The sequence below is a fragment of the Leguminivora glycinivorella genome, chromosome 6 (assembly GCF_023078275.1).
Source record: "Leguminivora glycinivorella isolate SPB_JAAS2020 chromosome 6, LegGlyc_1.1, whole genome shotgun sequence".
In the NCBI taxonomy this organism is placed as follows: Eukaryota; Metazoa; Arthropoda; class Insecta; order Lepidoptera; family Tortricidae; genus Leguminivora; species Leguminivora glycinivorella.
The window spans coordinates 3,686,781-3,704,392 of NC_062976.1; the positions used below are offsets into that span (position 1 = coordinate 3,686,781).

The window sequence follows — 17,612 nt, forward strand, 5'->3', positions numbered from 1 at the left end:
GTCTTCATGGATGACACGAACTCATGCGGGGATTCCTAGCAGACATGGAACGCATAGAACATAATGATTGCACACTTATAATAGGTACCTAATCATAGCAAAATGTAGCGCGCTTAGGCCAATGATAGTTTTCCGGTTTAAAAACATAGTTGTTGTGTCATTTGAAAAAGTTTTTTTCCCCTCACTAGCTCGGAAACACGTGTTTTGTCCTTTAATACCAGCGGGTAAAAACGCATTTTATCCACTAGTGGGTAAAGTAATTTGACCCTGAATAACGTCAAATTAACTGCTTTAAAATTGATAAAAGTAGGTGAATCTAGTAATAAAGATGATTTACCACCTGTGGAACTACTGGAAACAGTGATAAACGCATTTTTTGCGTTGTAGTTTCCTCGCTATAGTGAGGGGAAAAGTTTTGTGTTACACTCGGGTGCAAATGTATTTTACTTCTCGTGTGTTAAAAAACTCGCAAGTTCAGGATTCTATTCTCGAACCACTCGCTTTGCTCGTGGTTCAACTATTATAGAATCCTTTCACTTGCTCGTTTTTCAATTCCACACTCGGCGTTAAAATACAACTTTGCCCCCTTGTATAACAAATAACTATTGTCGTTTTAAAATTAACTAGCAACCCACCACGGCTTCGCACGAGTATTATACATCATTATTAATTAAAATTATGAAAGTAAAGTATTAAGTGATAAAAGATAAAGATAAAGATAAATTTATTTCATAGAAAATGTCTAAAATTAAAACAATCACAATTCTCTTAATGATGACTGACATAACCTAATAGAAGATTCGACTTCTAATACTTACCTACAAAACATTGCTTCGTAGTTCGTACAAATTAGAAACCGAGCGTAAAACGTTATAAAATATGTAAAGTTGTTACATGTATTCATAATTCAGTTTTGATTTACATTTTTAGGTATTAATGAACTTAATTTTACTCGTGATACACAATATTACACACAATATAACTTCAATTTTCTATTTATTTGCATTAAAGTTTTAAAAACCTTTTCGTTTTTTGAACTAAATAAATCAAATCAATTACTAAGTCGTGACGTGAACTCTATCGAATCGTGTAAACAGAACGTGACGTCATATTCTAGGCGCGCCGTAGAGCGCGCAGCAGCTAGCCGGTAAATTCGGCGCCCCTCGCATCGGTTCCATGGTGTAATGGTTAGCACTCTGGACTTTGAATCCAGCGATCCGAGTTCAAATCTCGGTGGAACCTTGAACTTGCTTTTTGCTTTTTTTCTGTTTTTTTTTAATGTGATGAACAGAAGAATTAGTTTTATTTTTATTTTTATTAGTGTTATTGCAGAGTAGAGAAATTTAACTTTTTGTTTTTATTCTTAGTTCTTACATCATAATTTGGAGAGTTTTATATTTTTATCGTTTTCGAATAACGTCATTTGAATATTACTTTATTGTTTATTATTTTTTAAATAACATACTTAAAAAAAATCATAAAAAAATAATTCTTAAAAATAGGTACGATAACTTTATTTCCATTTCGTAATTAATTCGATGCCAAAAATATGACAGAAACTTATACATTGTATACTTACTTATTCTGAAACCCACCCAAACTGTGAGTAGAAACCGGTGCGAAATTAAAAATTATTCGCACCATCGTTTTATACCGTATTTTCTACTGTCAAACTGGGCGTGCCAGAGTATAAGTAGGATATTTTATTAAACACCCGACACACGACACACTGTACTTATAATCGTTACATTCGTAACCCCAATAAAGCCACAACTAACCTACTGGCCCCGCCTTTCCCTTGACTCCCCTGAGGTCTATAGGTTTAATGAAAAAACATCAAACTCCATAATTGATAGTATGGTGTTACCATGAGTTTTTAATATGTAACTCGATAGCGAGATTAGCGAGATCGTTACTGAAAATGAACACTGTAAAAGACTGATATATAGTGCAATCGCTTATATTAAGTACTTACTGGGCCTGTAGCCGAATGGCATTTCTGCGACGCGTAACGAAAACGAAACGCCGCAAAAGGTAGTCTGGCTCTGTCGCGCCAATACGCAAGAGCGATAGAGATAGATATTTACGAGCGTTTCGTTTCGTGAGCATTTGTGCATTCGGCTACGCACGCAGATGTAGTGCGAAAATAAACTTTTTAACAAAAAATAAAACCGCCTTCAAAAATAAGCGCGTTACAAAACACGGAGAAACTAAAAAGCCAAAAATAATAAACCTTTCAATTCAGATTTCTTATCGTATTGCAATAAGCTAAACATCCAAATTATAAACAAATCAATTATTTTTGTAGTCGGTACCAGACCTGTTCGTCGCCTTGCTATTGCCTGTTTGCCCCACCCAACCATACACAGGCTGGTACCGACTCCAAAAATAATTGATTTGTTTATAATTTGGATGTTTAGCTTATTGCAATACGATAAGAAATCTGAATTGAAAGGTTTATTATTTTTGGCTTTTTAGTTTCTCCGTGTTTTGTAACGCGCTTATTTTTGAAGGCGGTTTTATTTTTTGTTAAAAAGTTTATTTATTTGTTGATTTTTAGTGGTTCCTAGTGATATTATATGTATCAGTCCGAATACATGTACAGTAGTGAAAGAATTATCCTTAAACTCCTAACCATTGAGGAGTTGACCTTCCATCATCAGCTCAGCCACATAAAATTATTACCATCAGACGTAAATACTGGTGTACCTTTGAAAAATAGACTAAAAAAACATTACATGTGCCTATAACATTTGAAGAGTTCCCTCGATTTCTCCAGGATCCCATCATCAGACCCTGACTTGGTGCCAATGGGACCATCTCGGGGTTATACCGGTTCGATCAAAAAAAAAATTTTGAAAATCGGTCCACGATTCTCGGAGATATCGAATAACATACATACAAAAAAAAAAAAAAAAAAAAACATTCAGTCGATTTGAGAACCTCCTCCTTTTTTGAAGTCGGTTAAAAAGGGTTTCCTTCGTATTTTACCGAAAACGTTCGTATTTGTCATGCTAGTTCAGTCAATGTCAGTACATCTTGTACTGAGACTGGCTGAAATAGCATGACATGTTCGTACACTGAGAGAAAATACAACCAGTTTTCATGTTCGTTCAACAAGTTTTTTGGTTAAAATAGCGCCTACGTGCTCTTTGGTTCAAACAACAAGCTACTTGTCATTTGAATCGGCAATATATTTGAATCAACCAGTCGATTTTATAAAAACAACCTGACACATATTGTTTTAAACATACGTTTGGCTGATTCAAACGGATAAAGCGCAACAAGTCGAACTTGTTAAATTCACAATGCAAATTTCTCTCAGTGTACGTGTACGTTTCGAATACGAAGGCAAATCTTTTCACACTAGATCTTTACATGTATATGTCTTATACACCCTGTTTTTATTGAATTCCGTTAACTTTAAGGAATGGTTCTTTAGATCAAATACAATTAATTTCTCAAAGAAACTAGCGTCTTAACTCTTATGGTTATCGAGTTATTAAAAAATAAAAATAATTACTGAACACGTGTTTGACAGCCTTTACCTTTACAATCACTTGACACTAACTTGAATATTATTCTAAAGGGTCTCTCACACTAATTAATTCATTTATGTATGAAAACGATGAAAACTTTTTTTTTGCGAATTTAACTAAATGTAATATACAGGTTGGTTTCTGATAACGAACCTGATGACATGTCGAATTTAACGGAAAACAAAAAAAAAAAAACACGGTGTATATGTATATGTTTTTGATACAGCGAATTACATGACGTGACTTTTTCTCTATCGAGTAACATACTTAACACTCATAGTAGTCGCACAAAAACACGGGTGACACAGGGGACGCAATTTATTAATCAGAAATAATAATTTACAGGTAATGTGTCGAGTTAAGATATACGCGAGGGTTGGGCAGTGGGCACTGTGGGCAGTGAAGGGTTGAGGCCGGTGGCACTGTTAATAGTTAATGATGTTTATTTAGTAGGTTTAAGGTGAAAAGGGTATTTATGGTGTATTTTGTACTTATTCTGGAAGTTATGGAGTGTTATTTTAAGTACGAGCGTATACAATTTTTTATTTAATTTTTTTTTAATGGGGAATAATTTATTTACATGAATAAATAACATATAAAAACTAAGACAGAGAATAAAACTTAATAGCTAATATCTTATTATACCTATCTAAAATAGGCACTTAAAATTGTCAGAGTACCGAAAATTAGTATCGTAATACATCACTTTGTACTTTACATCCTTTATGTAGAATGATGTCCTTTGCCTCCCGTAGGTACTGGTTATAATATAATCATTAAACTGTATCACGGTGTATAATAAATGATGTTTGTTTTAAATGATATAATAATTTTGGACAGCTTGCCTGTCTCAACACTTCTCTTCATTATAATAAAATTATTGTCTTGACATAAAATAAAACCGGCCAAGAGCGTGTCGGGCCACGCTCAGTGTAGGGTTCCGTATTTTTCTCAAAAACTACTGAACCTATCAAGTTCAAAACAATTTTCCTAGAAAGTCTTTATAAAGTTCTACTTTTGTGATTTTTTTCATATTTTTTAAACTTATGGTTAAAAAGTTAGAGGGGGGGGACGCACTTTTTTTTCCTTTAGGAGCGATTATTTCCGAAAATATTAATATTATCAAAAAACGATCTTAGCAAACCTTATTCATTTTTAAATACCTATCCAACAATATATCACACGTTGGGGTTGGAATGAAAAAAAATATCAGCCCCCACTTTACATGTAGGGGGGGTACCCTAATAAAACATTTTTTTCCATTTTTTATTTTTGCACTTTGTTGACGTGATTGATATACATATTGGTACCAAATTTCAGCTTTCTAGTGCTAACGGTTACTGAGATTATCCGCGGACGGACGGACGGACGGACAGACAGACATGGTGTAACATGTCAGAAACTTGCTTCCATGTTTCATCATATGCAAGCATAATAATTATATTTTTTGTTTAGTTGATTAAATTCCTGTTTCGGTCTCACGATAATTAAAATTTTGTTTGTCTCAAGTAGATCATATTTTAGAAATACGAGATGGAGAGCTTGGAGATTTATAGTGAACCAAAATATTTAGATGCTTATTTGTAGCCCAATTTGAGTCTTGTTTCAAAGTCATAAAGGTTTTGCAGTAGGGATTTTAAGAAATGCTGCCTGGTCAAATTCAAATCAACAGGAAGATGTGTCAAATTTCAAACTGTACAATTAAATGATACTAGCCAATAAAAACAAATTTAAGCCATATTGAACCATATTACAAAGAGCGTTGATTGAGACAATTTTTAAAGCATGTGCAAATGGAAAAAAGTCTAGTGAGCCAATCCTGTGTCCAAACATGTGGAAAAAAAACTTAGTTCGGCCACGCCCTATGAGTAGATCAAATTGGACCTTATTCTGATCAGGAAATAAAACATGTTTTATTTAAATATTGTATGAAATTATGAATTTCAGCGTTGGTTAAGAAATACCAATCAGGAGTGAGGAAGTGGGAGCTAGTGGGGATTTCAGAGTCTTGGAAGGGATGTTTGAAATGGGATGCAAGGCATTGCATGGGATTCATTCATTGGCATTCGGGGATTAGAGAGCCTTCCGCTCGACCGTCAGACTGGTTCTATTTAGGTTTATTTGGGTAAATCTAGATTACCTATATTATGCCCTAGCCTAGATTTTGCTAGTATTTCATGATACTGGTATAGTTGGGGTTGGAGGATAATATAGAGTTTTGTGTTAAAAGCGTATATTTCAGTGTTTAATTGGTGTAAAATTTAAGTGTCTTAATTGTTATTGTTTTGGAGCTCGATCACTGCTAGTATTATAAAGTGTACTAGTAGAGTTTAGAGTTGTAGAACAATAGTGTTGCTAAAGTTTTAAAGTTTGGTTAGATTTGTGAGTGATTCTTATTAGTTAAAGAGTTAATTGTGTTTTAATGTGTGAAATGTTTTAGCTTGGATTGCTTTAGTGGTATTTTACGCTAGAATAATCTTTGTTGAAGGATTTCATATATTACTTAGTTCTGTTAGTTAAATAATAACTTTTGTAAATAATTATTGAGATAGATTATTTTAGTAGGATGAACTGGTCTGATATTTTGCTGTCTTTTGGAGGGATAGGGCGGGTAACCTAACGGTGTTCAACTATAGCCCTAGTCAACCAAGGGACATTTCTTGGGTTATTTTAGTAGAGTCCAAGTGAGCTCTTGGCAGTTTCCTGCGTTTATTAAGACAGGATTTTGCTCCTGGAATCTGGACGATTTGAGTTGTTATCTAAACTTCTTAAATTTGCCAGGTTCTTGTCCAACTTTCCTATTTAACATTACCCGTCTGGCTGACTTCTTGCTGTCCCAATCCCTAGTGTGAGAACCAGCCCACGTGAAGAAATAGGGTGTCAGGTCAAAGGGTTATTCTTCGCCCGTCTTAGTTAGCTTTAGCTAGAGATTTTCCATTGCACTTTCGGAAAATTACGCGAGTAAATTAAATGTGCGATCCGGATCGCTAGTTTGCTAATATGTCGGTAGAGTAGATGGTTAGTTTAGCTGTTAGGGCTAGGATTTTGTTTGGTATAGGAAATATTAGAATTAAAATTGTTTTCTCCTTTCAAGTCTTTATTCATTTTCTAGAAAGTTCAATTATACATTAACACGGGATTTGGTTACTTAATATGTTAGACTTTAACTGTGTGAGTGAATTTATAAATAAATAAATAAATGAATGTTGTACATTTGTGCATAGATTGTATGAGTCCTACGGTAGGCTCAGGAAGGCTTACATTTAATGATATTCAATTATTGAATTGGGATTAGTAGGGCTTATGGGAATTTATATTAACTATGTTTATTTATGACAATTGACAAACTCGACATATACATTTATGACTTTATATATATTTTTGATCCCTTGTATACCTACTGGTAGTAAATAAATTTATTGTGAGAAAATTAAAATAAATAGCTCACAATATAATGTAAGATTGTAAATTCATTTTGTTTTTTTAAAATAAAAATGATTATTTTTAATTAGCTTGTCCCTCAGCAGTTTGTCTGTCTATTCTGTTATCTATGAACCTGTGATTTTTACATAATGGCTTTCAAATATAAAGTCATATTTTTCCAAATACCTATCATAAATGATTTGTCTAGACTGGATCGAGGCAGAAAGTTGCAAGATCGTGGTTTATTTTGGTCCGAAAGGTGATACAAAATGACTACATTAACAGTTTGGATAATATTATTTTGATAAATACCTAATAAAACAATGATGTACAAAATTACAGAATTCTGGAGAATTGGAGTGGTCAGATACACTGCTCTACTACCAGTATTTGATATTTTAAATTGTCCCTTTGAAAATCCTCTCTATAGTGATGAAAGTGTCACAACATAATGGCTCGGGCAAATGAAAGTAGTCCTGTCATTATGAAAAGATGTCCCTTCAGGACCACAAAATAGTTCCTTCAGAACTGGGGCAGGGGTCTGACCCGTAACTGGATGATGGCCATGGACTGTCGCGGAGGCGGAGCGACATCTATAACCCCAAAAATAAAATATTTTAAATTGTATTATATTTACTATTGACCTTCTATATTATAATGGTGACATTTAAGATTATTTACTGACAAACATTAGTTATTTTAATTTTGACATATAAATTATGCTCATTTGTTTATTTCTTTTATTTAACTATAACAATCAGATTATATTTGATTAAACCCCATCTTTTATTACAATTTATTATTCATTCTGATTTTGTCGTGGACTTATTTCATGTATTTTGGTTATTGACATTTTAGGGTTATTTTATTAGGCGTAATAGGGCATTACTGTTTCATAATATGTGAAAAGGACTGGTTACTATTTGCGGCTACAACAATGGGTTCTACATAGACACTAAACGATCACTAGGTCAAAATACTGATCCAATATAAGATATTAACTTAATTGATTGATTTCATTTCATGGTAATTAATTTTATTTAATAAATTTTAGAGTTTCAATTTTTGTATGGTTATATAGGTTAACTAAATAGGTGATTGATGTTAGTTAGGTATTTATAGGGTAGGAATATTACAATTGGTGCCGTGACCAGGATATATATGTATATATATATATTTTATTTACTGTCGTGACTCGGGATGTACATAATAGTACAATTGGCTCTAGCGTTACCACGATATACATATATTTTATTTGGTGGGGTAGGCCAGCGTAACTAGGATAAGTAGATTTTGATTAAAGTGGTTAGTCTTTTATAAATCTTAGAGTTCATTTACATTGGTATTCATTATTTATAATTTCTTCATTTTGGTTTTTATAGTGTTGAGTTACATATCTTGTATTGGATCAAAGCTGTTGTTATAGTTGATTCGTGTAGTCGATTGATTATAGCAACACAATTGTTGTTGTGAAGACGGATAGCATATTATGAAATAGGTTCTTAATTTTATTATTGTAAATTTTATTCATACGTCTATTTAGTAGGTATACCGTCAATTGTAATTCATTCATACTCATATTGTAATTTGTATCAGATATTGTTCAAGTTTAAGTATAGTTTCCTACATGGGGAGGCGTACATAGAATTGTTTTAAATAGTTTATTACGTTACGTTCATACATAGAAGTGTTTTAATAGTTTATTACATTTCGTTCGTACATAAAAGTGTTTTAAATAGTTCATTACGTTATGGACGCAGTTACATAGAAACGGTTTGAATAGGATACTACACGACGTACATTTTAGTATATTTGCGTGTGAAATTATCATTTTGAAATAGTCTAAAATGAAAGTTACCATTCTGAATTGTTATTTATGGCATCTTTGTTGGCGTCACTTAAATTCTTGAGAACACTTATAGTTCGACCGTCGTGTTACAATCTTAAGTCCCTTTGTTTTTGTAATCTAACAAAAAGTTGTCGCGCCAACCACTTGACCATTTTTCGACGATAGAACAAGTGTTATTTATGGTTTTTGCATAAAAACGTTAGCGTTTGTTAGTTAGCTTGATTATTTTCGAGTAGGGAATATTATTTTTTATGTTTTATAGTTGTTCTTACATGTTTAAATTTCGTTATACCTATTGATTACTTTGTAGATACTCAATATATAACTAAATTCAGTATGTTATTTTGGACAGCGGGATACCAATTTTTAATATAGTATTTTTTAGGGTTCCGTAGCCAACTGGGAGCCCTTGTGGTTTCACCATGTCTGTCTGTCCGTCTGTCCGTCCGTCCGTCCGTCCGTCCGTCCGTCCGTCCGTCCGTCCGTCCGTCCGTCCGTCCGTCCGTCCGTCCGTCCGTCCGTCCGTCCGTCCGTCCGTCCGCGGATGATCTCGGTAATCGTGGGCACTGGAGGGCTGAAGTTTGGTGCCAGTGTGTATATCAATCACGCCGACAAGGTGGCCGGTTTTTTTTATATACAACGTCTGTGGCAAGCAAGCATACGGTCCGCCTGTTTTATGTTGAAATCAGAAAATAATTGTAATAATAGTTGCAGTTATAGTAATAATAGTAGTTGCGTTTAGTTTAAACGAATGTTTTATTTCAGTTGATTAGTAACACTTTGTGTTTCATGTAATGAAGTAAATATGCTCGGTTACATAATTTACAGGACCTAAAGATATAAAACAATTGAAAACATTTTAGGCTCATGAACTTTTATCGACGGTTTATACTTAGTTGTAGGAAATATAATTATAACATAGTACAATACTTAAACTATTATTTGAATTAACAAAAAAAAAAAAAAGAATTTTGGAATTAGGATAGTATTCAACAGCAGGCATTTTACGAAGTAAAAGTTAAATTTATTAACGTAATACAATTACATAATGCTGACTTTAGTAAAGAATTTTATTTGCAAACCGTAAGCACTACCATAGTTTTAGTAGGGGTTTTATACCAATTAGACGACCAAGGAAGAAATTACATTTTTTATTGAAAGGTTTTCATAGCTAAGCATTGAGTGACAGTTTTGATAATTATATATTATATTTCAAGCCAGATAATTCACAAGAAAATGTCATCTATTTTTCAGAAGTTTTAGGAATAGATTTATTGAGCAGATACATAAAGTAATGAGTCACCAAGGCATGTACAAAGTTATTCAGTATATTAGAGATTGGTTCTATTAGAAAAGCAATACACCATTTTAGTAAAACGAGTTATCCTTGTGTGTCATGACTGTCAGTTAGTAAAAAGCGACGTCGGTTTAAAAAAAAAAGTAGGATCTTGCCAATCTATAGTTAGGTACTCATATATTGAAAATATGGTAATAGTAGATTTATAAGGATCTTTGCTTACTGGTCAATTTGGTATTAGTGGTACAGTATTCGTATAGTGAATTCGTTAAATTTTATGAATTAAGGAAAGCTACTGTTTTGAGTTAGAGGTTCATAATTGCGACCATAAAACATTTACGTTTATGTATATAGATTTTGTTTTTTTAAATCATATATACTTTTGTAAACGTTCTTTGCTATTTGAGGTAGTTAAAATGCTATTGTTTTGTGTAAGGTCCTTCGCTTATATGGGTTATACATAATATATTAACGTTTATTTTTATTTGAGAAAGTTATTCAAGAATTCTATATTCATTAGTGTGAATTAATTGTTTTTGGAGGGGTTGTGAGGCGGCTTCATTTCATCTTTAAATTCAATTATATTTTAAGTTATTAAGATATATAAAAATAAATACACATTTTTGAGTTTTAATGCTAATACATAATTAGTAATGAAGCGTTTATTATATAGATTATATAGCAGCATTTTATTTCTTCAAACACGTAGATTTTTAAAATTTCTATTATATTTTAAAATCAGTATTTTAAAAATAATATTATTCAAATTAGACAAAACACATTCCTAATTTAAAAAAAAAACTGTTTTATCATTTTAAAAATAATTTAAACGGAAAAAATATATTTCTCTGAATTTTTAAACTATACTTAGCTATTTTTTTTTACAAAGGTTTATTGCTATTGAACTGGGCTCTCCATATTTTTTTTTTTTTTTCTTTCTTCCTTCTTCTTCTTGATTTTAAATAGATCATTTTGGGGAACATTTTCCAATAGATATAAAAAAAAGAATAGTTTTTTTTTAGTAGATCTCTATTATAAATATATTAGGTATATGTTTGCTAATGGTAGATTTTTTTTTTTTAATAATGAAATAATAGTAATTTTTATGTTAGTTTTAATTCTTGAAAAAGCAAAAGTTTTGGTACATTTTCGGGGATGTGTGAAAGTGAGAATGAAGATGAATAAATATGATGGTTGTCAGAAAACATGTTAAATTGCAAAAAAAAAAAAATTATTTTATTTATGCAGGGCCCTGAAAAATTAACAAAACTAAACAACGATATATCTTTTGACATTCTGACCGGAACACACACACACATACACAAAAGAGGTAATACGGTAGTTTGGAGTTAGGTTAGGCTCGCTAAAAAAAAAAGAGCATATTAGCAGGTTTAAGCTGCCGCCGTGTTATCTCTATACTACACACAACATCAGAACAGGAAACACTACACACCCATCAGTAACGAGATGTTTAGTACTCTCTCATATGGAAAAGCATAATCATGAAGTGAGCTTCGTATTAGCTTTTAATATTGGATATTTAGTAATTTAGCTCGTTTCGAAAGATTTGATTTGCAATCTAGTTGTGCTTTTTTATTGGTTAGTACTATTTGTTTAGTGATTGTATAACAAACAGTATATTTATCAGTTTATTTGTCATTTCATTTGGGAATCAAAAGTTTAAGCATAGCATAGCTTAAACTTTTATAATTGACATCCCGTTATTGATGAACATGCTCCAGACTAGGAAAGGCTTTTTGGGGAAATAAGTCATCAGATACGGTGTTGGAATTAAATCTTTTAAAGATAGTAACCCCTCGAGTGGCATAGAATGCTCCTTGGTAAAAGGTTCAATTTTGTCTTAAAAAGAGATACCGTTTGATTCCTTTCTTGGTCGCTAAAATATAGACTCAAGTCGGAAACTCTCGTATGTATCAGTCGGATCGGTAGAAGGGTAGGCCATTGGCATACACAGCACAACTTCTATTCTTTTGTTGAGGCAAAATTAACTGGCTGCATTTTTAATTGTTTATTTCTAACATGAATGGCCCTGTAAACTTATTCCTTCAGAAATGTTCATTCTTCAGTTTGGTTTAAACACACACTACACACACACATAGCCGCAACAAAAAAAAAAGGCTTACACGAAGGGAAGAATGTTAAAAGAGATTTTTATTAATAGTTTTACTTGCAGTAATTTATAAATTTTGTTTAGCATTTTGTATACTTTTGTTTGAAAATTTACTTCTGCAAATATATATCCTTAATATATTTAAGCTACAGTAAATTTTGGGAGGCGATTGTAACATGTCAGAAACTTGCTTCCATGTTTCATCATATGCAAGCATAATAATTATATTTTTTGTTTAGTTGATTAAATTCCTGTTTCGGTCTCACGATAATTAAAATTTTGTTTGTCTCAAGTAGATCATATTTTAGAAATACGAGATGGAGAGCTTGGAGATTTATAGTGAACCAAAATATTTAGATGCTTATTTGTAGCCCAATTTGAGTCTTGTTTCAAAGTCATAAAGGTTTTGCAGTAGGGATTTTAAGAAATGCTGCCTGGTCAAATTCAAATCAACAGGAAGATGTGTCAAATTTCAAACTGTACAATTAAATGATACTAGCCAATAAAAACAAATTTAAGCCATATTGAACCATATTACAAAGAGCGTTGATTGAGACAATTTTTAAAGCATGTGCAAATGGAAAAAAGTCTAGTGAGCCAATCCTGTGTCCAAACATGTGGAAAAAAAACTTAGTTCGGCCACGCCCTATGAGTAGATCAAATTGGACCTTATTCTGATCAGGAAATAAAACATGTTTTATTTAAATATTGTATGAAATTATGAATTTCAGCGTTGGTTAAGAAATACCAATCAGGAGTGAGGAAGTGGGAGCTAGTGGGGATTTCAGAGTCTTGGAAGGGATGTTTGAAATGGGATGCAAGGCATTGCATGGGATTCATTCATTGGCATTCGGGGATTAGAGAGCCTTCCGCTCGACCGTCAGACTGGTTCTATTTAGGTTTATTTGGGTAAATCTAGATTACCTATATTATGCCCTAGCCTAGATTTTGCTAGTATTTCATGATACTGGTATAGTTGGGGTTGGAGGATAATATAGAGTTTTGTGTTAAAAGCGTATATTTCAGTGTTTAATTGGTGTAAAATTTAAGTGTCTTAATTGTTATTGTTTTGGAGCTCGATCACTGCTAGTATTATAAAGTGTACTAGTAGAGTTTAGAGTTGTAGAACAATAGTGTTGCTAAAGTTTTAAAGTTTGGTTAGATTTGTGAGTGATTCTTATTAGTTAAAGAGTTAATTGTGTTTTAATGTGTGAAATGTTTTAGCTTGGATTGCTTTAGTGGTATTTTACGCTAGAATAATCTTTGTTGAAGGATTTCATATATTACTTAGTTCTGTTAGTTAAATAATAACTTTTGTAAATAATTATTGAGATAGATTATTTTAGTAGGATGAACTGGTCTGATATTTTGCTGTCTTTTGGAGGGATAGGGCGGGTAACCTAACGGTGTTCAACTATAGCCCTAGTCAACCAAGGGACATTTCTTGGGTTATTTTAGTAGAGTCCAAGTGAGCTCTTGGCAGTTTCCTGCGTTTATTAAGACAGGATTTTGCTCCTGGAATCTGGACGATTTGAGTTGTTATCTAAACTTCTTAAATTTGCCAGGTTCTTGTCCAACTTTCCTATTTAACATTACCCGTCTGGCTGACTTCTTGCTGTCCCAATCCCTAGTGTGAGAACCAGCCCACGTGAAGAAATAGGGTGTCAGGTCAAAGGGTTATTCTTCGCCCGTCTTAGTTAGCTTTAGCTAGAGATTTTCCATTGCACTTTCGGAAAATTACGCGAGTAAATTAAATGTGCGATCCGGATCGCTAGTTTGCTAATATGTCGGTAGAGTAGATGGTTAGTTTAGCTGTTAGGGCTAGGATTTTGTTTGGTATAGGAAATATTAGAATTAAAATTGTTTTCTCCTTTCAAGTCTTTATTCATTTTCTAGAAAGTTCAATTATACATTAACACGGGATTTGGTTACTTAATATGTTAGACTTTAACTGTGTGAGTGAATTTATAAATAAATAAATAAATGAATGTTGTACATTTGTGCATAGATTGTATGAGTCCTACGGTAGGCTCAGGAAGGCTTACATTTAATGATATTCAATTATTGAATTGGGATTAGTAGGGCTTATGGGAATTTATATTAACTATGTTTATTTATGACAATTGACAAACTCGACATATACATTTATGACTTTATATATATTTTTGATCCCTTGTATACCTACTGGTAGTAAATAAATTTATTGTGAGAAAATTAAAATAAATAGCTCACAATATAATGTAAGATTGTAAATTCATTTTGTTTTTTTAAAATAAAAATGATTATTTTTAATTAGCTTGTCCCTCAGCAGTTTGTCTGTCTATTCTGTTATCTATGAACCTGTGATTTTTACATAATGGCTTTCAAATATAAAGTCATATTTTTCCAAATACCTATCATAAATGATTTGTCTAGACTGGATCGAGGCAGAAAGTTGCAAGATCGTGGTTTATTTTGGTCCGAAAGGTGATACAAAATGACTACATTAACAGTTTGGATAATATTATTTTGATAAATACCTAATAAAACAATGATGTACAAAATTACAGAATTCTGGAGAATTGGAGTGGTCAGATACACTGCTCTACTACCAGTATTTGATATTTTAAATTGTCCCTTTGAAAATCCTCTCTATAGTGATGAAAGTGTCACAACATAATGGCTCGGGCAAATGAAAGTAGTCCTGTCATTATGAAAAGATGTCCCTTCAGGACCACAAAATAGTTCCTTCAGAACTGGGGCAGGGGTCTGACCCGTAACTGGATGATGGCCATGGACTGTCGCGGAGGCGGAGCGACATCTATAACCCCAAAAATAAAATATTTTAAATTGTATTATATTTACTATTGACCTTCTATATTATAATGGTGACATTTAAGATTATTTACTGACAAACATTAGTTATTTTAATTTTGACATATAAATTATGCTCATTTGTTTATTTCTTTTATTTAACTATAACAATCAGATTATATTTGATTAAACCCCATCTTTTATTACAATTTATTATTCATTCTGATTTTGTCGTGGACTTATTTCATGTATTTTGGTTATTGACATTTTAGGGTTATTTTATTAGGCGTAATAGGGCATTACTGTTTCATAATATGTGAAAAGGACTGGTTACTATTTGCGGCTACAACAATGGGTTCTACATAGACACTAAACGATCACTAGGTCAAAATACTGATCCAATATAAGATATTAACTTAATTGATTGATTTCATTTCATGGTAATTAATTTTATTTAATAAATTTTAGAGTTTCAATTTTTGTATGGTTATATAGGTTAACTAAATAGGTGATTGATGTTAGTTAGGTATTTATAGGGTAGGAATATTACAATGGCGAAACTATAAGGGTTCCTAGTTGACTACGGAACCCTAAAAACGACACTTTTGGTACAACCATATCCGAACCATATCTTATCTAGTGCTAAAAGTGGACGTATTTTGAAGTGTGAGTCGTGTCGTAATGTCAAAACCATTACCTCACCATACCCTTAATTATAGGTACTAATGTCTATTTAAATGGTAATTTTTTTTATAACTGCCACTACAAAATGACTGTAGGTATTGTCTGTTACCTACAGTCTTATTTAAGAATATCAACTTTATTGATCGAAGCGATAACCAACTAGACCTACCCCCCTTATACATAAACGTACACTAAACTTATCAAGCCGATAAAGTTCGTTTGTCCCTTTCTATCACACCTATACGTTGGAAAGGGACAAACGAACTTTATTAACTTGATTTAACAAAAATATTGTTACTTTTTTTAACTTAACTTTAGTTTAATTGAAACCACCGGCCGCTAGATTTCGTAGTCCCACGGGCCGGTAGCGAAAGAGTTAGTGTTTTTAATTAACTAATCAGTTAATAGGGGTGTGCCGTAATACTTTACATGCTAATAGTGAACCGCCGGAGGATTGAATAATCTTTGTATCACGGAATAATACGGCAAATCTAAAAAAAATGTGGGCGTAGTTAGCCTGTAATTAGTATATTACGATACAAGGGTGATAAATAAGAAATTTGAAACAAGTGGCGATAAATTAAAACACGAACGTAGAACGTACCTATATGTACAGTACAACGTTTTACAGTTACAGTACATGGATTAATATTTTTGACTAATTGCGAAATGAGCTCATTACCTAACTAGTGCGGTAATAACGTGAAATGTACCTGTAAAAACAATCATAACACATTCTTATGCAGATTGACTAAGCCCCGCACGGTAAGCTCAAGAAGGCTTGTGTTGTGGGGAGTGGGGACTCAGTGAGCGATACACATCACATCTAATTTACAAATATTAACATCTTAGAAAACATCCATGGCTCAGAAACAATAATGACTGTCATGGTCGTCACACAAATAATTGCTATTTTTTTTTAATGTGATAGGAAGCAAACGAGCAGACAGGTCACCTGATGGTAAGCGATCACTGCCGCCCATGGACACCAGAAACACCAGAGGTATTGGAGGTGTGTTGCCGGCCTTTAAGATGGGTGTACGCTCTTTTATTGAAGATTTGAAGGTCGTATCGGTCCGGAAATACCGCAGGCGACAATTCATTCCACAGTTTAGCTGTTGCCCGATTTGGACCAGACAGGTTCACTATCCACTAGTATCCACTAAGCCAGACCTTCTAGCGTTAATTGTGTTTCTACCGGCGAATAAGTTTGCTAGTTAGATCGTACCGTCAATCAGGCGGATCATTTGACTTGACATTATTTTGCAAAAATGTAATATTAAAACAGCTTATATTATAAGCTGTAGTATAGGTATAAAAAGTAATATAGTTTATGAATACGTCAGTCTATTTGCATCCATTTTATGTCAATCATGTGGTTTATTCTTCATTTATTTTAGAATATCTATATTTTACTGCAAACAATCAGGTTTCAACGAGATTTGAACTCGGATCGCTGGATTCAAAGTCCAGAGTGCTCACCATTACACCATAAAACCTTCTGCATTTTTCACTAACTTTTTATTGTTTTAGGGAATTTTAGGTCAATTGTATTCAGAATCACGAGTACTTTCAAACTCACTGGGAGACAAAAAGTGTCCCAGAATTTCCATACATTTTTGTTACTTTCCTTCTTTGGATGGAGTATGGGGTACCATACAACATGTACGGAAAATGGTAACAAAATAATAAAAAATCGTATGGGACAATTTTTTTAACTACTAGGATTGAAAAGGCTAGTAATTCTGAGTAGAAATAGCATTTTTTTTTTCAAAAATATCACACTTCATAAAAGTGGCAAAAAAAAAGAAATGCTCACGTCACGGCAATTGAACAAATAACACTCCTTTATTTATTCTTCTTTATTTATGTGACAGCACATTCTACTTAATATTA

The 17,612-nt window shown here is 32.8% G+C and overlaps 2 non-coding genes across 2 annotated transcripts; one reads left to right on the forward strand and one right to left on the reverse strand.

The window, feature by feature from the left end:
• The first annotated feature begins 1,170 nt into the window (after positions 1-1,170).
• Positions 1,171-1,242, forward strand: Trnaq-uug. Its single transcript has one exon. It is a non-coding gene; the product is annotated as a tRNA-Gln (tRNA).
• A 15,901-nt stretch (positions 1,243-17,143) lies between these two features.
• Positions 17,144-17,215, reverse strand: Trnaq-uug. The gene has a single exon. It is a non-coding gene; the product is annotated as a tRNA-Gln (tRNA).
• Positions 17,216-17,612: the final 397 nt, after the last annotated feature.